General features: G+C 41.8%; 1 protein-coding gene across 5 annotated transcripts in view; it reads right to left on the bottom strand.

The window, feature by feature from the left end:
• The window catches only part of APBB2 (amyloid beta precursor protein binding family B member 2), a 422077-nt gene that overhangs the window by 327063 nt on the left and 75862 nt on the right, over positions 1 to 19152 (bottom strand). For all 5 annotated transcript variants that reach the window (XM_073645694.1, XM_073645669.1, XM_073645685.1 and 2 more), the window contains exon 2: positions 17614 to 17686. The gene's annotated coding sequence lies outside the window, so the exon portion shown is untranslated. The remainder of the gene's footprint in view (positions 1 to 17613; positions 17687 to 19152) is intronic.

Here is a 19152-nt window from a genome sequence, read left to right as displayed (position 1 = left end):
TTTTTTTTAGGGACCACATCACATTTTAAGTCACTTTGAGAGGTCTTTATGACAGAAAATACCCAAAAGTGACACCATTCTAAAAACTGCACCCCTCAAGGTGCTCAAAACCACATTCAAGAACTTTATTAACCCTTCAGGTGCTTCACAGGAATTTTTGGAATGTGGAAGAAAAAAATGAACATTTAACTTTTTTCACAAAAATGTTACTTTAGACCCAATTTTTTTTATTTTCACAGGGGTAACAAGAAAAAATGGACCCCAAAATTTGTTGTGCAATTTACCCTGGGCACGCATATACCCCATATGTGGGGAAAAACCACTGTTTGGGGGCTCGGAAGGGAAGGAGCGCCATTTGACTTTTTGATTGTAAAAATAGCTCGAATAATTAGCGGACGCGATGTTGCTTTGGAGAGCCCCTGATGTGCCTAAACAGTGGAAACCTCCCACAAGTGACCCCATTTTGGAAACTAGACCCCCCAAGGCACCTATCTAGATGCATAGTGAGCACTTGGAACCCCTAGGTGCTTCACAAATTGATTCATAAAAATGAAAAAGTATTTTTTTTTCCACTTTTTCATTTTTACAGTTTAATTTGTGAAGCACCTGGGGGTTCCAAGTGCTCACTATGCATCTAGATAGGTGCCTTGGGGGGTCTAGTTTCTAAAATGGGGTCACTTGTGGGGGAGCTCCAATGTTTAGGCACACAGGGGCTCTCCAAACGCAACATGGTGTCCGCTAACAAATTGGAACAATGTCGCGTTTGGAGACCCCTGTGTGCCTAATCATTGGAGGTCCCCCACAAGTGACCCTATTTTGTAAACTAGACCACCCAAGGCATCTATCTAGATGCATAGTGAGCACTTGGAATCCCCAGGTGCTTCACAAATTGATTCGTAAAAATGAAAAAGTGAAAAAAAAAACACTTTTTCATTTTTACGAATCAATTTGTGAAGCACCTGGGGGTTCCAAGTGCTCACTATGCATCTAGATAGGTGCCTTGGGTGGTCTAGTTTCCAAAATGGGGTCACTTGTGGGGGAGCTCCAATGTTTAGGCACACAGGGACTCTCCAAACGCAACATGGCATCCGCTAACAATTTGAGCCGATTTTCCATTCAATTTGTTAGCGGACACCATGTCGCGTTTGGAGAGCCCCTGATGTGCCTAAACAGTGGAGCTCCCCCACAAGTGACCCCATTTTGGAAACTATACCCCTCAAGGATTTTATTAAGGGGTATAGTGAACATTTTGAACCCAGAGGTACGACACAGAATTTGATAACATTAGGTCATCATATTGAATAAGTTGTCATTAGTCTTGAGCGCAAGTGCTCGTTACTTGAGTTTGCATCGGGTACTCAGGTATGCACCATGTACTGCGTGTGCTCAAGTGACATGCTCGAGTCCCTGCCCCGCGTGTTTCACGGTTATTAGACACCCAAAAAAAAACATGCGGGGATTGCTCGTGCATGGCAGGCAAGCCCCGCAAAGTTTTTTTGGCCGCGAAGCATATGGGGCGGAGACTCGAGCATGTCACTCAAATACCCATGATACTCAATGCATACCAGAGCACCCGATGCAAACTCAAGTAGCGAGCACTTGCGCTCAACACTAGTCGCCATATCGTCATCTTTTTTTCTTACTTTTGAAAAAAATCCCAACCCCAACCCCAGCCCTAACCCTAGCACAACCCTAACCCTAGCACAACACTAACCCTAACCCTAGCCCTAGCCCAACCCTAACCCTAGCACAACCCTAACCCGAGAGTTTATTTTTTACGCTGTTCCTCGTGTGGTATAAGTGATTAGACGACTTTATTCTTCGGGTCGGTGCGATTACAGTGATACCAGAATCATATCGGGTTTTTATGATTGACAGCTGTCACACACTAAAAGACGCATTTTTTGTAAAATCTAGTTTTTGCATCGCCATATTTTGAGAGCTATAATTTTTCCATATTTTGGCAGACAGAGTCATGTGACAGCTTGTTTTTTGCGGGATGAGTTGACATTTTTATTGGTGCCATTTTCAGGCACGTGACATTTTTTGATCGCTTTCTATTCCGATTTTTGGGAGGCAGAATAACCAAAAACCAACAATTCAGGAATTGTTTTCTTTTTTTTTTTTTATTCTGTTCCGCGTGCGGTAAAATTGATAAGGCAGCTTTATTCTTTGGGTCAGTGCGTTTACAGCGGTACCACATTTATATTGTTTTATTGTTTTGGCGCTTTTACACAATAAAAGCTATTTTCTACAAAAAATTATTTTTTTGCATTGCTTTATTCTGAGAGCTATAAAGTTTTTTATTTTTCGGATGATGGAGCTGTATGGCGGCTTGTTTTTTGCGGGACAAGATGACGTTTTCAGCAGTATCATTTTTATTTATATTCGTCTTTTTGATCGCGTGTTATTCCATTTTTTGTTTGGCGGTATGATGATAAAGCATTGTTTTTTGCTTTGTTTTTTTATTTTATTTTTTTACCGTGTTCACTGACGAGGTTAACTAGTGGGACCGTTTTATAGGTCAGGTCGTTCCGGACGCGGCGATACCAAATATGTGTACTTTTATTGTTTGTTTGCTTTTTTTTCATAATAATATTTATTGATGGTACATTATATTTTTATTTTTGGTGGATTATTTTATTTTATTTTTTTAAAATATTTTTACCATATTTTTTATTTAGTTATTTTTCACTTTCTGAGAGTTTTTACACTTTTTTTTGTCCCACTCTGGGACTTTAACTTTTTTTATTCTGATCGCCTGCATAGCATAGGGATGGAGCACCATCCCTGTGCCATGCAGGCAGTCAGCGCTGCACAGTGAGAACATTGTGTGGTCGTGCACTGCGCATGACCAAACAATGTTCCTGCTGCCTGGTGACATCGGGTCATCATGGCAACACCCGGGAAGCCGCGGCAGACAGCGCTGGAGGCCGGAAGAGGAGGTGAGTATTGCGATCACCTCCCCTTGCCTCCGCAATGCTGCGATCGACTTCGATCACAGCATTGCGGGGGTTAATGTGCCGGGAGTGGTGCGGGACCACTCCCTGCACATAGTACCGTGTGTCAGCTGTGACAATCAGCTGACACCCGGCGGCGATCGCGCCCGTACAGCCTGTGTGCGCGCGCAATCGCGATGACGTACTAATAAGGGTCAGGCTTTTAAAGCCCAGGGCACTGACGCGTATTAATACGTCATGGGCTGTAAAGGGGTTAATGTTCTTGCACTTTATCCCTCTTATTCCAGCATACCACTCAACTTTTGAAGAACAAAAAAGAGGGACATAGCATGAGGTGCGCACAACAAATTCTGGCCATACCCCAATCCACGCCCCCATTTATCATTTCTCTCTACCCAGGCAGTAGAAGATGTCAGAGGTGCGGTGGCAGTGAGGGACATTTAGCAGACACCCGAGACCGCAAGGCGTAGACCCAAATCCAGGATTGTCCACTGTATCCGGGACAGCTGGGACTAGAGATGAGTAGATTGATTCACTGAACTCCAGTCCAGCGTTCAGGTCAGTGGTACCTGGCAGCTGGACTTGAAGCCTGGGAATCTCTTACCTTCTGTCTGTTGATTAGCCAGGATTGGCGTGACATCATCTGTGCGTCCTGCTCATCTCTAGTTCAGACCTGTGGATTTATCTTTTGTTCCTTCATTCACAGTCAGAGCCGCCAGAACTTTCTCATCTTTATGTAGCTTCACTATACGACACTTGGCTTTTTTGTGTCTTTAAGGCCGTGTTCACACATAGCGTAAATACTTTTATTTTTATTTTCTGCAGATGTTCGCACCAAACTACACAATTACAATCTTCTCTGGTTATTGTAGCTTTGCTGCATTTTTGTAAGCCTTTTCCCCCTTATTTGATGCGCTTTCGGTGTGAAGCCGCATTCCTTTTTATAGTGCAGAAAAGCTTTGATTCTGCACTTAAAAAAAGTACACGTGTTATTTTTAGGCTCCACATAGATACCGCTAAAGAAAAAAAAGCTTGAAAACCGCACAGCTCAGCAACGTCTTTAGATGAACTGTTTGCTTGGACAGTTAAACACAGCAGAATTTTTGTGCAAAAAAAACCAGCAGAAAATAGGCAGAATTTATGTTACATTTGAACACGGTCTAAATGTCCAAGCAAAGTGAATGGGATTTCATGAAATCTCCGCCCTCGGTGCATCTAAAGACGCTGCTGCACTGTGCAGTTTTGGTGCTTTTTTTCTCTACAGTCTTCTATGTGAAGCTTGAAAAAAATGCAAAGATAAAAAAAAACGCTGTTGCATTTTTAAGTGCAGAATCAAAGCTTTTTGATATTATTAAAAAAACGTGGCTTCACATCTGCACCACAAACACATCAAATAAGGTGGAAAATGAATAAAAGAAACTCAGCAAACACGGAACAATTATAAAAGATTGTTATTTCGTTGTGTGGTGAAGACACCTTCAGAAACATGCAAAAAAAAAAGCAGTAGAAAGAAATGCAGCTTTTACGCTACATTTTTAGTACTTTTTTATGATTTTAATAAAGAAAAAATATCAATTACACCAATACGGGGAACATAGAAATACATGGTTATATACAATGTATCCGTATGCACATGTATAATCTGTTTCAGGACTCATTGCCTGCAATACAGCTCAACATTACCAAATTCTCCTATCAACATCATTATAGACTTTGGCTCATAGCTAGAGCTGATGCCTGCGAACATGGAGTGAATATTATCATTTAATTTATGTCGGTGTAGAGAGATGTGGCCCTGCCCCCCACCCTACCCCCCAGGAGGAGAAGCTACGTAGCGATGACGACGTTGGAGAGAGGTAAATATTAGAAGTCTGGACGAAGCCATGACGTGCGGGGACTGAGCCTTCAAATCAGGACAATCCCGCTGAATCCGGGATGTTTTGGAGCTATGGCTCCAGTACTTTGCCCCCTTGTCTTGAATTTCTTTATGTTCCTTAACCTTATCTCTCTAGTCTTGCAGTTCCTCTCATTCCAGTATTTTGTTATCTTGCAGTCATCATGTTCCTTATCCCCTTTACCTTGCAGTCCTTCTTGATCCACTACATTGTCCCCTTAACTTGCAGTCTCTCTCAGGCTATGTGCCCACGATGCAGAAATGCTCAGGGTTTTTTCCTGAGCGTTTCTGCATCTCCCTGGCAGAAAAAACGCATGCGGATTGTACATGTGGATTGTACATGTGTTTTCCTGCCAGGGACATGCGGATGTGAAGCGTTCTTCACTTGCATTTCCGCATGCGGGTTGACAAGCGTTTTCCAAGCGATTTTAGCATCACTTGGAAAGTGCTTGTCAACTTGGTCACACTATATAAATCCATGCAAACGGCATGGATTTATATAGTGTGGCTGGAAAAGAATGGTAAAAAATAAATCTATACTTACCTTCCGATGGCCACCGGAGTCTAGCTTCGCTCGGTGCTGACTGCCGACAGATCGCGGTACACTGAAGGACCTGCCGACGTCAGCGTCGTGTGACCCGTCACATGACTATGACGTCAGCGCAGGTCCTCCAGTCCATCGCGATCTGACGGCAAGGGAGGAGGAGCGCACCGCGGGCCGTCAGAGGGTAAGTATCATATTTATTTTTTATTTTATTCTTTTTTTTACAGTTTCTATGGTACCTGGGTCCGGAGGAGAGTCTCGTGTCCTCTAGACCTGGGTACCATCCGCACATTGAACGCTTGTATCCGCATGTGCTTATCTAGTGAAGCGAAATATATGTGTTCTAATGCAAGTCAATGGCAGTGAAAACGCAAATTAATTAGTAGTGCAGCGTTTTTTTCCGCAATGATAAGCTGCAGCGGAAATTTCCGGAGCATGTGCACAGCACATGCGGATTATCATTGGCAAACATTGCAGACCTTCTACCATGCGTTTTTTAAGCGTTTCTGCAGCGTTTTTGCCGCTGCAGAAACGCTTAAAAAACGCATCGTGGGCAGCCTTAATCCAGTGCTTTCTCCCACTATCTTGTAGTTCTTCATGTTCCTGTATCTTACCCCCGATGTCTTGGAATCCCTCTTGTTGTATTACCATATCCCCTTTGTTTTCCATCATTGTATGTCCCTGTACCTTATACTCCCTGTCTTGTAATCTTTTTATTACTTCGCCTTTTCCCCTTTTTACTTGCAAGACTTTTTGTTTTAGCACTTTTGTCCTCCACTTGTAATTTTTCCTCCTGTGCCTTTTCCCTCTTTTTCCACATTTTATCTAGTATTGTTATCTTTCCTTTCATATACAACAGTTTGGTGGATACCTTGGTACCCTTTAATCATTAGGATGGGCTCTAAAAATATGTCAACCCTACAGTACATCAAATCATTTTTGCGAATGAAGTAAATGCAATGATGTGAAGATGTACAGAATATATTCCTATAACTTCTGTGGAGGACCTCATTGTGTCCAATACTTCTTACAGACCATGTATCATATTAAAGATCACAATCTGTAATCTATAGTCATTATGTATGAAATGTCCCCATTATGTAATGATCTGGTAGTTCACCTCTGCAGAAAGCATCTTCCCATTTATCTCATTCCCTACAATACTTTGAGCAGCCTGCATTTGTGATCTTCCTTCTTTTTACGAGGAACATTAGCACAAAATACTCATAAGCTGCTGGAAATAATATATTGTCACAATCGGTAAAATGGTCCATTAATTGTAAACAGGGTAATGTTTGCTGGTGAATGGAGATACTTTCAGTAAATTGCTTTTATATCTCTTGAAAACCAAACTAATGTCTTGATAGGAATAAAAGAAATAGAAGCTAAACCTGGAAACCTCCTAAGGCCTGAAGAAAAAGCTGAGGCTGCCGCTGATAAAGCAAGGTGAGATTCTGCGGGGGTAAGGTGCTAAGCTGCGAGCTTACTGCCTATTTATGTGAAGATTCTTGCAAATCCCTTAGGTATCAAAACGTGGTAAGGGATTTCTAGAACAAAAATATATTTCTGAGCAGAACGGAGAATAGCAGAATACAGCTGGTAAGTGGACTATATTAATGCAAATGTTAGTGATCTACCACACTCAGCATGCAGCTCTAAGTCTATGTTCACACATGTTTGGTTTTGTCAGCATCTCAAATCTGCAGCAAAACCCAACTCTGACAGGAAATCAGCTGCGTCAAAAACGCGTTTTTTTCAGCGTTTTTTTTTTTTCACTGTTCTTCTGTCTCTATTTATGCATGTACATGAAGTTCTGTGAAAAAAAAAAAGAACCGCATTCTACTTTGCTATCAAAACACTGAAAAAACCCTGATGCAAATTTTGGTGCGTTTTTGATGCGTTTTTTTCAGCTTTTTCTTTTTTCACCACCCATTACTTCCTATGGGTGAAAAAACGCTGAAAAAATGCTGAAAGAAGTGACATGCTCTATGTTCCAAAAACCCAACCAAGGCACAAAATGAGCAACAAAAAAAAACATGATGTGTGAACAGAGAATTCTCAGACTTTGCTGGTACTGCAAAACGCAGCTGAAAATTTGCATAAAAATCTGCAGCAAAAAATGCTGAAAAACCCAACATGTGTGAACATAGCCTAAGGGAACTATAACTATAACTGAAGTGCTAGCTTATTGGGATATTCAGATGGGCAGGGAAGGCGGATATCTCCATCTGCCATGACAAGACATTTTGTCTCATAGCCAAGGAGGTAGATACCAAAAAGTTATACAATGTGGCTACTAAAGAGCACTTGATGAGGAGGGGCTCCTGCTTGGTCCCACGCCTTTTGTATTTGGCAGCAAGAGTTGGTGAAGGACTCCTCTCCCCAAAGGAAATATACTGCTCAAAAAAATAAAGGGAACACTTAAACAACAGAATATAACTCCAAGTAAATCAAACTGCTGTGAAATCAAACTGTTCACTTAGGAAGCAACACTAATTGACAATCAATTTCACATGCTGTTGTGCAAATGGAATAGACAATAGATGGAAATTATTGGCAATTATCAAGACACCCTCAACAAAGGAGTGGTTCTGCAGGTGGGGACCACAGACCACATCTCAGTACCAATGCTTTCTGGCTGATGTTTTGGTCACTTTTGAATGTTGGTAATGCTTTCACACTCACGGTAGCATGAGACGTACTCTACAACCCACAGAAGTTGCTCAGGTAGTGCAGCTCATCCAGGATGGCATATCAATGCAAGCTGTGGCAAGAAGGTTTGCTGTGTTTGTCAGCGTAGTGTCCAGAGGCTGGAGGCGCTTCCAGGAGACACACCAGTACACCAGGAGACGTGGAGGGGTCCGGAGGACGGCAACAGCCCAGCAGCAGGACCGCTACTTCCGCCTTTGTGCATGGAGGAACAGGAGGAGCACTGCCAGAGCCCTGCAAAATAACCTCCAGCAGGCCACAAATGTGCATATGTCTGCACAAACAGTAAGAAACTGACTCCATGAGGGTGGTATGAGGGCCCGACGTCCACAGATGGGGGTTGTGCTTACAGCCTGACACCATGCAGGACGCTTGGCATTTGCCACAGAACACCAGGATTGGCAAAGTCGCCACTGGCGCCCTGTGCTCTTCACAGATTAAAGCAGGTTCACACTGACCACATGTGACAGACGTGGCAGAGTCTGGAGACGCCGTGGATAGCGAACTGCTACCTGCAACATCCTTCAGCATGACCGGTTTGGAAGTGGGTCAGTAATGGTGTGGGGTGGCATTTCTTTGGAGGGCCGCACAGCCCTCCATGTGCTCGCCAGAGGTAGCCTGACTTCCATTAGATACCGAGATGAGATCCTCAGACCCCTTTTGAGACCATATGCTGGTGTGATTGGCCCTGGGTTCCTCCTAATGCAGGACAATGCCAGACCTCATGTGACTGGAGTGTGTCAGCAGTTCCTGCAAGATGAAGGCATTGAAGCTATGGACTGGCCCGCCCGTTTCCCAGACCTGAATCAGATTGAGCACATCTGGGACATCATGTCTCGCTCCATCCACCAATGTCACGTTGCACCACAGACTGTCCAGGAGTTGGCGGATGCTTTAGTCCAGGTCTGGGAGGAGATCCCACAGGAGACCATCCGCAACCTCATCAGGAGCATTCCCAGGCATTGTAGGGAGGTCATACAGGCACGTGGAGGCCACACACAATACTGAGCCTCATTTTGACTTGTTTTAAGGACATTACATCAAAGTTGGATCAGCCTGTAGTGTGTTTTTCCACTTTAATTTTGGGGGTGAGTCCAAATCCAGGCCTCCATTGGTTAATAAATTTGATTTCCATTGATGATTTTTGTGTGATTTTGTTGTCAGCACATTCAGCTTTGTACAGAACAAAGTATTCAATGAGAATATTTCATTCATTCAGATCTAGGATGTGTTATTTGAGTGTTCCCTTTATTTTTTTGAGCAGTGTACATTGTTTCCATATAAAGTGTTAGGGAATTGTTTCAAGTGTTCATTGAAAGGGTGTGGATGGGAAAAAACTTGCATGACAAAAGCTGGCACCATATTGAGCCGTTTTTATAGTTTCCTCTATAGGTCCGTTTACACACAGCTACCAGCGGCACAATAAGTATGCCGATCGGTAAACTTATACCGATCAGTGGTTGTTTGCCTGCCTGTTTAAACAGGTAGACCAAAGCAAACAATGTAATCGCTCAGTGCGCATAGGCTGCCATAGATCTCAGCAGTGCAAGTCCTCTTCACACAAGACAATGCACGTCCAAGAATGATGATCTTTTATATTCATTCATAGGGGGATCGGCAACATAATGAAATGTGCATTTTTAACAATGCTCATTCTCAATTATCTTGCAGTGGAAATACTTCTTAACCCCTTAAGCCCCGAGGGTGGTTTGCACGTTAATGACCAGGCCAATTTTTACAATTCTGACCACTGTCACTTTATGAGGTAATTACTCTGGAACGCTTCAACGGATCCCCCTGATTCTGAGATTGTTTTTTCGTGACATATTGTACTTCATGATTGTGGAAAAATTTCTTCGATATCACTTGCGTTTATTTGTGAAAAAAACGGAAATTTGGCGAAAATTTTGAAAATTTTGCAATTTTCAAAATTTGAATTTTTAAGCCCTGAAATCAGAGAGATATGTCACACAAAAGAGTTAATAAATAACATTTCCCACATGTCTACTTTACATCAGCACAATTTTGGAAACAAAATTTTTTTTTGTTAGGGAGCTATAAGGGTTAAAAGTTGACCAGCGATTTCTCATTTTTCCAACAAAATTTACAAAACCATTTTTTTTAGGGACCACATCACATTTGAAGTCACTTTGAGAGGTCTTTATGACAGAAAATACCCAAAAGTGACACCATTCTAAAAACTGCACCCCTCAAGGTGCTCAAAACCACATTCAAGAACTTTATTAACCCTTCAGGTGCTTCACAGGAATTTTTTGAATGTGGAAGAAAAAAATGAACATTTAACTTTTTTCACAAAAATGTTACTTTAGACCCAATTTTTTTTATTTTCACAGGGGTAACAAGAAAAAATGGACCCCAAAATTTGTTGTGCAATTTCCCCTGGGCACGCAGATACCCAATATTTGGGGAAAAAACACTGTTTGGGCGCACGGCAGGGCTCGGAAGGGAAGGAGCGCCATTTGACTTTTTGACTGTAAAATTTGCTTGAATAATTAGCGGACGCCATGTTGTGTTTGGAGAGCCCCTGTGTGCCCAAACTTTGGAGCTCTCCCACAAGTGACCCCATTTTGGAAACTAGACCCCCCAAGGCACCTTTCTAGATGCATAGTGAGCACTTGGAACCCCCAGGTGCTTCACAAATTGATTCGTAAAAATTAAAAAGTGAAAAAAAAAAACACTTTTTCATTTTTACGAATCAATTTGTGAAGCACCTGGGGGTTCCAAGTGCTCACTATGCATCTAGATAGGTGCCTTGGGGGGTCTAGTTTCCAAAATGGGGTCACTTGTGGGGGAGCTCAAATGTTTGGGCACACAGGGACTCTCCAAATGCAACATGGTATCCGCTAACAAATTGAATGGAAAATCGGCTCAAATTGTTAGCGGACACCACGTTGCGTTTGGAGAGCCCCTCTGTGCCCAAACTTTGGAGCTCCCCCACAAGTGACCCCATTTTGGAAACTAGACCCCCCAAGGCACCTATCTAGATTCATAGTGAGCACTTGGAACCCCAGGTGCTTCACAAATTGATTCATAAAAATTAAAAAGTGTTTTTTTTTTCACTTTTTCATTTTTACGAATCAATTTGTGAAGCACCTGGGGGTTCCAAGTGCTCACTATGCATCTAGATAGGTGCCTTGGGGGGTCTAGTTTCCAAAATGGGGTCACTTGTGGGGGAGCTCCAATGTTTGGGCACACAGGGGCTCTCCAAACGCAACATGGCGTCCGCTAACAATTTGAGCCGATTTTCCATTCAATTCGTTAGCGGACACCATGTCGCGTTTGGAGAGCCCGTGATGTGCCTAAACAGTGGAGCTCCCCCACAAGTGTCCCCATTTTGGAAACTATACCCCTCAAGGATTTTATTAAGGTGTATAGTGAACATTTTGAACCCAGAGGTACGGCACAGAATTTGTTTACATTAGGTCATCATATTGAATAAGTTGTCATTATTCTTGAGCGCAAGTGCTCGCTACTTGAGTTTGCATCGGGTACTCAGGTATGCACCATGTACAGCGTGTGCTCGAGTGACATGCTCGAGTCCCTGCTCCGCATGTTTCACGGTTATTAGACACCCAAAAAAAAACATGCGGGGATCGCTCGTGCATGGCAGGCAATCCCCGCAAAGTTTTTTTGGCCGCGAAGCATATGGGGCAGAGACTCGAGCATGTCACTCAAATACCCATGATACTCAATGCATACCAGAGCACCCGATGCAAACTCAAGTAGCGAGCACTTGCGCTCAACACTAGTCGCCATATCGTCATCTTTTTTTCTTACTTTTGAAAAAAATCCCAACCCCAGCCCTAACCCTAGCACAACCCTAACCATAGCACAACCCTAGCCCCAGCACAACCCTAGCCCCAGCACAACCCTAGCCCAATCCTAACCCAAGAGTTTATTTTTGACGCCGTTCCTTGTGCGGTATAAGTGATTAGATGACTTTATTCTTCAGGTCGGTGTGATTACAGCAATGCCAGAATCATATGGGGTTTTTATGATTGACAGCTGTCACACACTAAAAGACGCATTTTTTGTAAAATCTAGTTTTTGCATCGCCATATTTTGAGAGCTATAATTTTTCCAGATTTTGGCAGACAGTCATGTGACGGCTCGTTTTTTGCGGGATGACTTGACGTTGTTATTGGTGCCATTTTCAGGCACGTGACATTTTTTGATCGCTTTCTATTCCGATTTTTGGGAGGCAGAATAAACAAAAACAAACAATTCAGGAATTGTTTTTTTTTATTTTTTTATTCTGTTCCGCGTGTGGTAAAATTGATAAGGTAGCTTTATTCTTCAGGTCAGTACGTTTACAGCGGTACCACATTTGTATCATTTTTCTATGTTTTGGTGCTTATACACAATAAAAGCTATTTTATAGAAAAAAAATATTTTTTAGCATCGCTTTATTCTGAGAGCTATAACTTTTTTATTTTTCGGCGGTATGGTGATAAAGCATTGTTTTTTGCTTCTTTTTTTTTTTTTTTTTTTTTACCGTGTTCACTGAAGGGGTTAACTAGTGGGACAGTTTTATAGGTCAGGTTGTTCCGGACGCGGCGATACCAAATATGTGTACTTTTATTGTTTTTTTTTTGTTTTTTTTATAATAATATTTATTGATGGGTACATTATATTTTTATTTTTGGTGGATTATTTTTTTTATTTTTTTTTATATTTTTGCAATTTTTTTTTTTTTTTTTCCACTTTCAGACAGTTTATACACTTTATTACTTTGTCCCACTCTGGGACTTTCACTTTTTTTTCTCTGATCGCCTGCATGGCACAGGAATGCAGCACCATCCCTATGCCATGCAGGCTATCAGCGGTGCACAGTGTGAAGATTGTTTGGAGATGCACTGCGCATGTCCAAACAATCTTCCTGCTGTCTGGTAACCCGGATGTTGTCATGACGACATCGGGTCGTCATGGCAACACCAGGGAAGCCTTTGCAGACTGCGCTGGAAGCCGGAAGAGGAGGTGAGTATCGGCGATCACCTCCCCTTGCCCCCGCAATGCCGCGATCGACTTCGATCGCAGCATCGCAGGGGTTAATGTGCTGGGAGCGGTGCAGGTCCGCTCCCTGCACATAGTACCGGGTGTCAGCTGTGACAATCAGCTGACACCCGGCGGCGATCGTGCCCGCACAGCCTGTGTGCGCGCGCGATCGCGATGACGTACTAATACGGGTCTGGCTCTTAAGTCCCAGGGCACAGACGCGTATTAGTACGTCAGATGTTATTAAGGGGTTAAAGGGGTTTTCCCATGAACAAAGTTCATTTTAATCAATAGATCTTGGCATAATAATAACTTCCACAATTGGATGTGTTTAAATAAAATGTTCCTGTGCTGAGATAATCTTATAAATGTGCCCCTGCTGTGTACTGTGTAATGGCTGTGTCTGACCGTGCAGGAACCATGGTCTGATCATACCACAGCTCCTGGGCAGGGGAGGAAGCAAAAGAATATTCAGACAGGACAGCAGGGGATCACAGCTGATTTTCTTTGAGGTAAAACATTGCTTAAAAACAAGCAGTGAAATGTTTTATCTCACAAAAAGAATCAGCTTCAATCCTGTAATACGATGCTGTAATCTCTGTATATTCTATTTTTCCCTCCCCTGCCCAGGAGATGTGGTAGGCTCAGACAATGTTCCTGTACGGTCAGACACAGCCATTACACAGTACACAGCAGGGGCACATTTATAAGATTATCTCAGCACAGGAACATTTTATTTAAACACATCCAATTGTGGAAGTTATTATTATTGTTCAAAGATTTATAGATTAAAATTAACTTTGTGGGAAAACCCCTTTAAGGCTTCATCTCTTTTAAAGTGAACCTTACACCTGATACATGCTGCCCAATCTGTGGTCAGCATGAATCAGGCACTGGCGGTATGAACGCAGAGAGTTATGCTTGAAATAATGTGGCGTTTTAGAGAAAAACATACCACCAGGGACCGTTGTAGACTAGTTTGACAGGTCCCCGACCGGCTTCTCCCCATCCGCTGACCCATATAGACAGAGCCCTGTCAACCCAGGGAAGTGGGAGGGGAGAAGCCGCTGGGACCCGCCTGTCCGACTAGTCTACAGCGTAATCTCTGTCTCCGTAGGATTTTAAAGTATAAGGTTTCAAGTTCTAAGTATTCTAAGCAGTGTGAAGCCAGCAATATAAACGGCTGATGTCTGGGTGTCATAGCACAATTATCACCATTGATCTGTCTACAAATTCACTATTGCATATTTCCAAGGGCGTTTAACTTTAAGGAAGCATAGATGATAAGTCTGGGGCTGTGTTCTTGTAACATAAGGAATGTACAGGGTTTTTTGTTTCTTTATCACATTTTATAATTCTATTTGCAACAAACCCTCATGAAAATGTGAGTTGTGAGGAAACACAAAGCTTTCTGCGGCAACTTAGGTGTTTTATGAGCAGTGTTATTTCCATAGCATGGATAAAAAATCATTGTTATAGGAGGCTGGATTTCAATGTAAATCTATTTTGTTCCCATCAATATATAACGGCAGAAGAGATATAGCGCAGCAGGCAGTAAGTCAAACAACCGTTTATACAGCACTACAGGAGCGATACTTTCCGATCTGCACAACCTTTCCTAAACATGATAAATGTAAAATAGAAATCCATTAGAAGCACAAGTAAACAACAACTAGATTGGCCATCTGTGCAATGTAATAGAAAAGCAGCCATTCTGCTCTTAAACCCACTTTTTATAGACTTAAGAAGAACTGTTTTCAATCTTTATCCCATACATGATGAATTATCTTTGTAAAAGTCACCAGGCAATGCTCCTCTACAATGAAAATCTATGTATTACATAGTAAGGTGGGATCTGCAGATCTATAAATCGCTGTTTATCATGGATGTAGGCAAAATTGTTGTTTGGTTCCCATCTCTCTTTTATAATCACAAGGCTGTGTGATCGGTTATGGATGGTAACTGCCAAGTCAACAAAGAAAATATTATTGTAGGAAACTAAACTGCAGATGGAATGAGAAATGATGTCAGAAATGGCAAAATGCAGATGATGAGGGTAGATAAGGACATGTTTATCAACTAGCGCATGCTACAAGCCAGTGTTTGGCAGTGGACAAAGCCTTATGAGTGGGCACTACATCTTCCAACCAACCCGTCCTCCACTGCCTCCTAAATCCACCCACTTAAAGAGAACCAATCACAATGATTTTACTAACGAAACCAGTTATATGGCTGTATAGGTCCTAGAAAGTCACTAAACCATTATACCCGTTTTGAAGTAATCTGATGCGCCAGCGCTAAGAAATCAAGATTGAAGCCACATGCAAACTATCTCGGAACTGCATTTGAGGCATATACTTCTCGTTTGGCGCCACCTCCTTTCTCTGACACCCCATCTGGCGGACTAAAATCTTGTATATGTTCCATTATTGCCATGGATGATGCAGGCACTTTTCTTTCCTTAGTGTGATCAAATGCATTGCTATGGGAAAGTAAACGGCCTGGCCTGACAGCTGATATAACAGGGGTGGTGATATCTATTAGGGATGGTGGTGGCAGCAGACGGGAATAACGAAGGGGACAAAACACTTTGTCTACCGAGTCTACTGGGCCATAACCAATGATTGGAAAAAAACAGCATACTTTCAGTATTGGCTTTTTTTGTCCCTTTATGGAGCTTTTATTGTGTCAGGCCAGAAGTGGTTGAATGGAGCAGCATGATGCCGTCATGGCCGTAAGTGTTGGCACCCTTGAAATTGTTCCAGAAAATGAAGTATTTATCCCAGAAAATTATTGCAATTGTACATGTTTTGTTATATACATGTTAATTTCCTTTATGTGTATTGGAACAACTAAAAAAGAAAAAAAAAAAGCAAATTGGACATTATTTCACACCAAATTTCGAAACTGTTGTCACTTTTCCAAAATTGTGGGTAAGCAACTTTGTTTCAAGCATGTCATGCTCGTTCAAACTCACCTGTGGCAAGTAACAGGTGTGGGCAATATGAAAATCACACTTGAAACTAGATAAAAAAGGAAGAAGTTAACTCAATCTCTGCATTGTGTGTCTGTGTGTGCCACACTAAGCACAGAGAACAGAAAGAGGAGAAGAGAACTGTCTGAGGACTTGAGATCCAAAATTGTTGAAAAATATCAACAATCTCAAAACTACAAGTCCAAGTCCAGAGATCTTGATGTTTCTTTGTCCACGGAGCGCAACATAATCAAAAGGTTTACAACCCATGACACTATAGCTAATCTCCTGGATGTGGACAGCAGTTAAAAATTAATGGAAGGTTGCAACGCAGGATAGATGGTGGATAAACAGCCCCAATCAGGTTCTGAAGAGGCTGCATCAGTGCCAGCACAAACTATCCATACACATAGAAATGAAATGCTATGGCAGGAGAAACAGGAGGACCCCACTGTCAAAATGTATGTGAGTAAGCCAAAATTCATCTGGGAAAGCATATTCTGGACAGATGAGACCAAGATAGAGCTTTTTAGTAAAGCACATCAACCTACTGTTTACCGAAAAAGGAATGGGATAGCTTTTCTGCCCCCGGCACTGAGTGCCTTGAATGTGTGCAAGGCATCATAAAATTTGAAGATTACCAAAGGATTTTGTGTCGCAATGTAGTGCCCAGTGTCAGAAAGCTGGGTTTGCATCCTACGTCATGGGTCTTCCAGCAGGACAATGACCCTAAACATACTTCAAGAAGCACCAAGAAATGGCTGGAAACAAAGTGCTGGAGAGTTCTGAAGTGGCCAGCAATGAGTCCAGATCTAAATCCCATTGAACACCTGTGGAGAGATCTTAAAATTGCTGTTGGGAGAAGGTGCCCTCAAATATGAGAGACCTGGAGCAGTTTGCAAAAGAAGAGTGGTCCAAAATTCCAGTTGAGAGGTGTAAGAAGCTTGTTGATGTTTATAGGAAGCGATTGATTGCAGTTATTTATTCCAAAGGGTGGGCAACCAAATATTAAGTTGAGGGTGCCAACAATTTTGTCTGGCCCATTTTGGGCTTTTTTTTTGTGAAATTATGTACAATTTTCCTTTTTTTTGTGTTGCTCCAATACACACAAAGCAAATAGACATGTGTTTAACAAAACAAGTAATTGCAATAATTTTCTTGGAGAAATACTTCATTTTCTGGAACAATTTCAAGTGTGCCAACACTTTCGGCCATGACTGTATGACCTGCTTTTGCATATGAAAAAATGAAAAAAGTACGATGCTACACTTTGCTTTGTTTGTTCGCGCCATCGACTTAAAATGGAAATGCGCTAGTCGATCCATTCAAATCCTCCTGACCTTGGTCTTGTCTTAATTGGTGAGGGACCCAGTGGTGGGACCCACAATGATCTAACAGTTATCACTTACCCAGTGGTCAGCTGATAACTTCCTTAGTCCACAATACTTTTTGAAGCAGACTAAAAAAAGTAATTTTTCTTTAAAACCGAGTACAATAGTCAGAACCAACTACTTACCTTCTGGCTGCTATAAAGCTGACTGCACTCGATGTCAGATTTAGCTCATGTCTGCCTCCACATGACTTGAATCCTGCAAACAAAAAGGAACATAGAATAGATATAGTGGGGCAAAAATGTGACTGAATGATGCCGTTAAAAAACATTTAAATGTTTGCACTAAAGGAGAACCTATCACTTGAGCCACACTGCTCAAATGGGGGGCAGTATACATGAAAGCCCGGTTCCCAGCACCGGCAAGGTGATTGACAGGTATCTCCCCAAGCGAGAGCAGGGCCAGACTATTCTCATTTCTGATCCTCAGATTTTCTAAGTATATTATCTTTGAAACGCCAGAACTTTTTAGAGAGGGATATACCCGGCTGCAATTGTGTAGCCAGGCTCTGATTTATGCTACTCGCGGTTTGAGCCGCATGAATCAGGTGGCAGTTTCCCTTTAATATATTTTGCTATGCAAATATAAACAGTATAACACATATAATCAATAGAATAGCATCATATATTTTTATCATGTAATCAACCATACATCCTTCATACAATGTATATTACATAAACATAAATATTCATATAAATCAATACAAATATTGTTCACGAAATATCCCAAATAAGATACCTGTTTTTTTGAGATGACACTTGTCTCTTTCTAGAAACAATGCCAATTCTGTTTATGGGTTATGTTTGGCTATTACACCCACAAAAAAAACATGTCTTCATTATAGAAAGCGATTTACAGCGGCCAGCAAATGTGAAGGACTGACTTTATCTGTATTAAGTTAATGCCCTAGATTTCTTATGCTTCATTTTCTTCCTATGTTGGATAACAATATTTTCAATAGTGGCCGTCCAATAATATATGCAGTCTTGTACTAGAATAACTTTAGCGGAAGTCCGGAGATCACGTGAAATGTAATTAATCAGCAAATGAAGCAAACAAACAGAAAACGGCAGGGTCATTTTCTCCATCCAGCAGGTAATCATATGAATGGGGTGGTCGGGAATTTCATTTGTTCTATGTCAATCTCTGGAAAAATCTTCTGTACTTTCCAGTGTGGATGCTGATTAATTTATGCAACCAAGGATGCCACACTAAATGGCTCTTTACGCAGCCCTAATCAATCGTGGCAGCCTAGTCAAAAGGTCCACTATGAAATCACTAATCTAATTTCCAACCAATGCAGCAATTTGTGAATAATGATTGCTGTGTAAGATAGAAATTACATGTGACACAAGAAAAGACATTGATTACTACAAGTCACGTAACCTCAAACACAGTGTGAAAACAGAAAGGAGATCTACATCAATGAATGTTTATCACGTGGAAAAGCAAGTAAGCGCATGGAAGCAATTTATGGCCACCACACATTTTTTTTCTAAAAGAAAGCCATAACAAAACTGCTTTGTAGTTCTTTAGAGTCCCGTGGATCACTGCCTTGAAAATAAGTCTCCACACATAGTTCTGTCTCGTCACTGAGAATCGGTATCCCCTTGGAGCTGCTGCTTAGAAATTTCAATTAGCTAAGCAGTAACCGACTCTGCTGA

The sequence above is a fragment of the Phyllobates terribilis genome, unplaced genomic scaffold (genome assembly GCF_046119375.1).
Source record: "Phyllobates terribilis strain yellow unplaced genomic scaffold, ASM4611937v1 Scaffold_1__5_contigs__length_1240528914, whole genome shotgun sequence".
Lineage (NCBI taxonomy): Eukaryota > Metazoa > Chordata > Amphibia > Anura > Dendrobatidae > Phyllobates > Phyllobates terribilis.
This window is presented reverse-complemented; position numbering and strand designations above follow the sequence as displayed.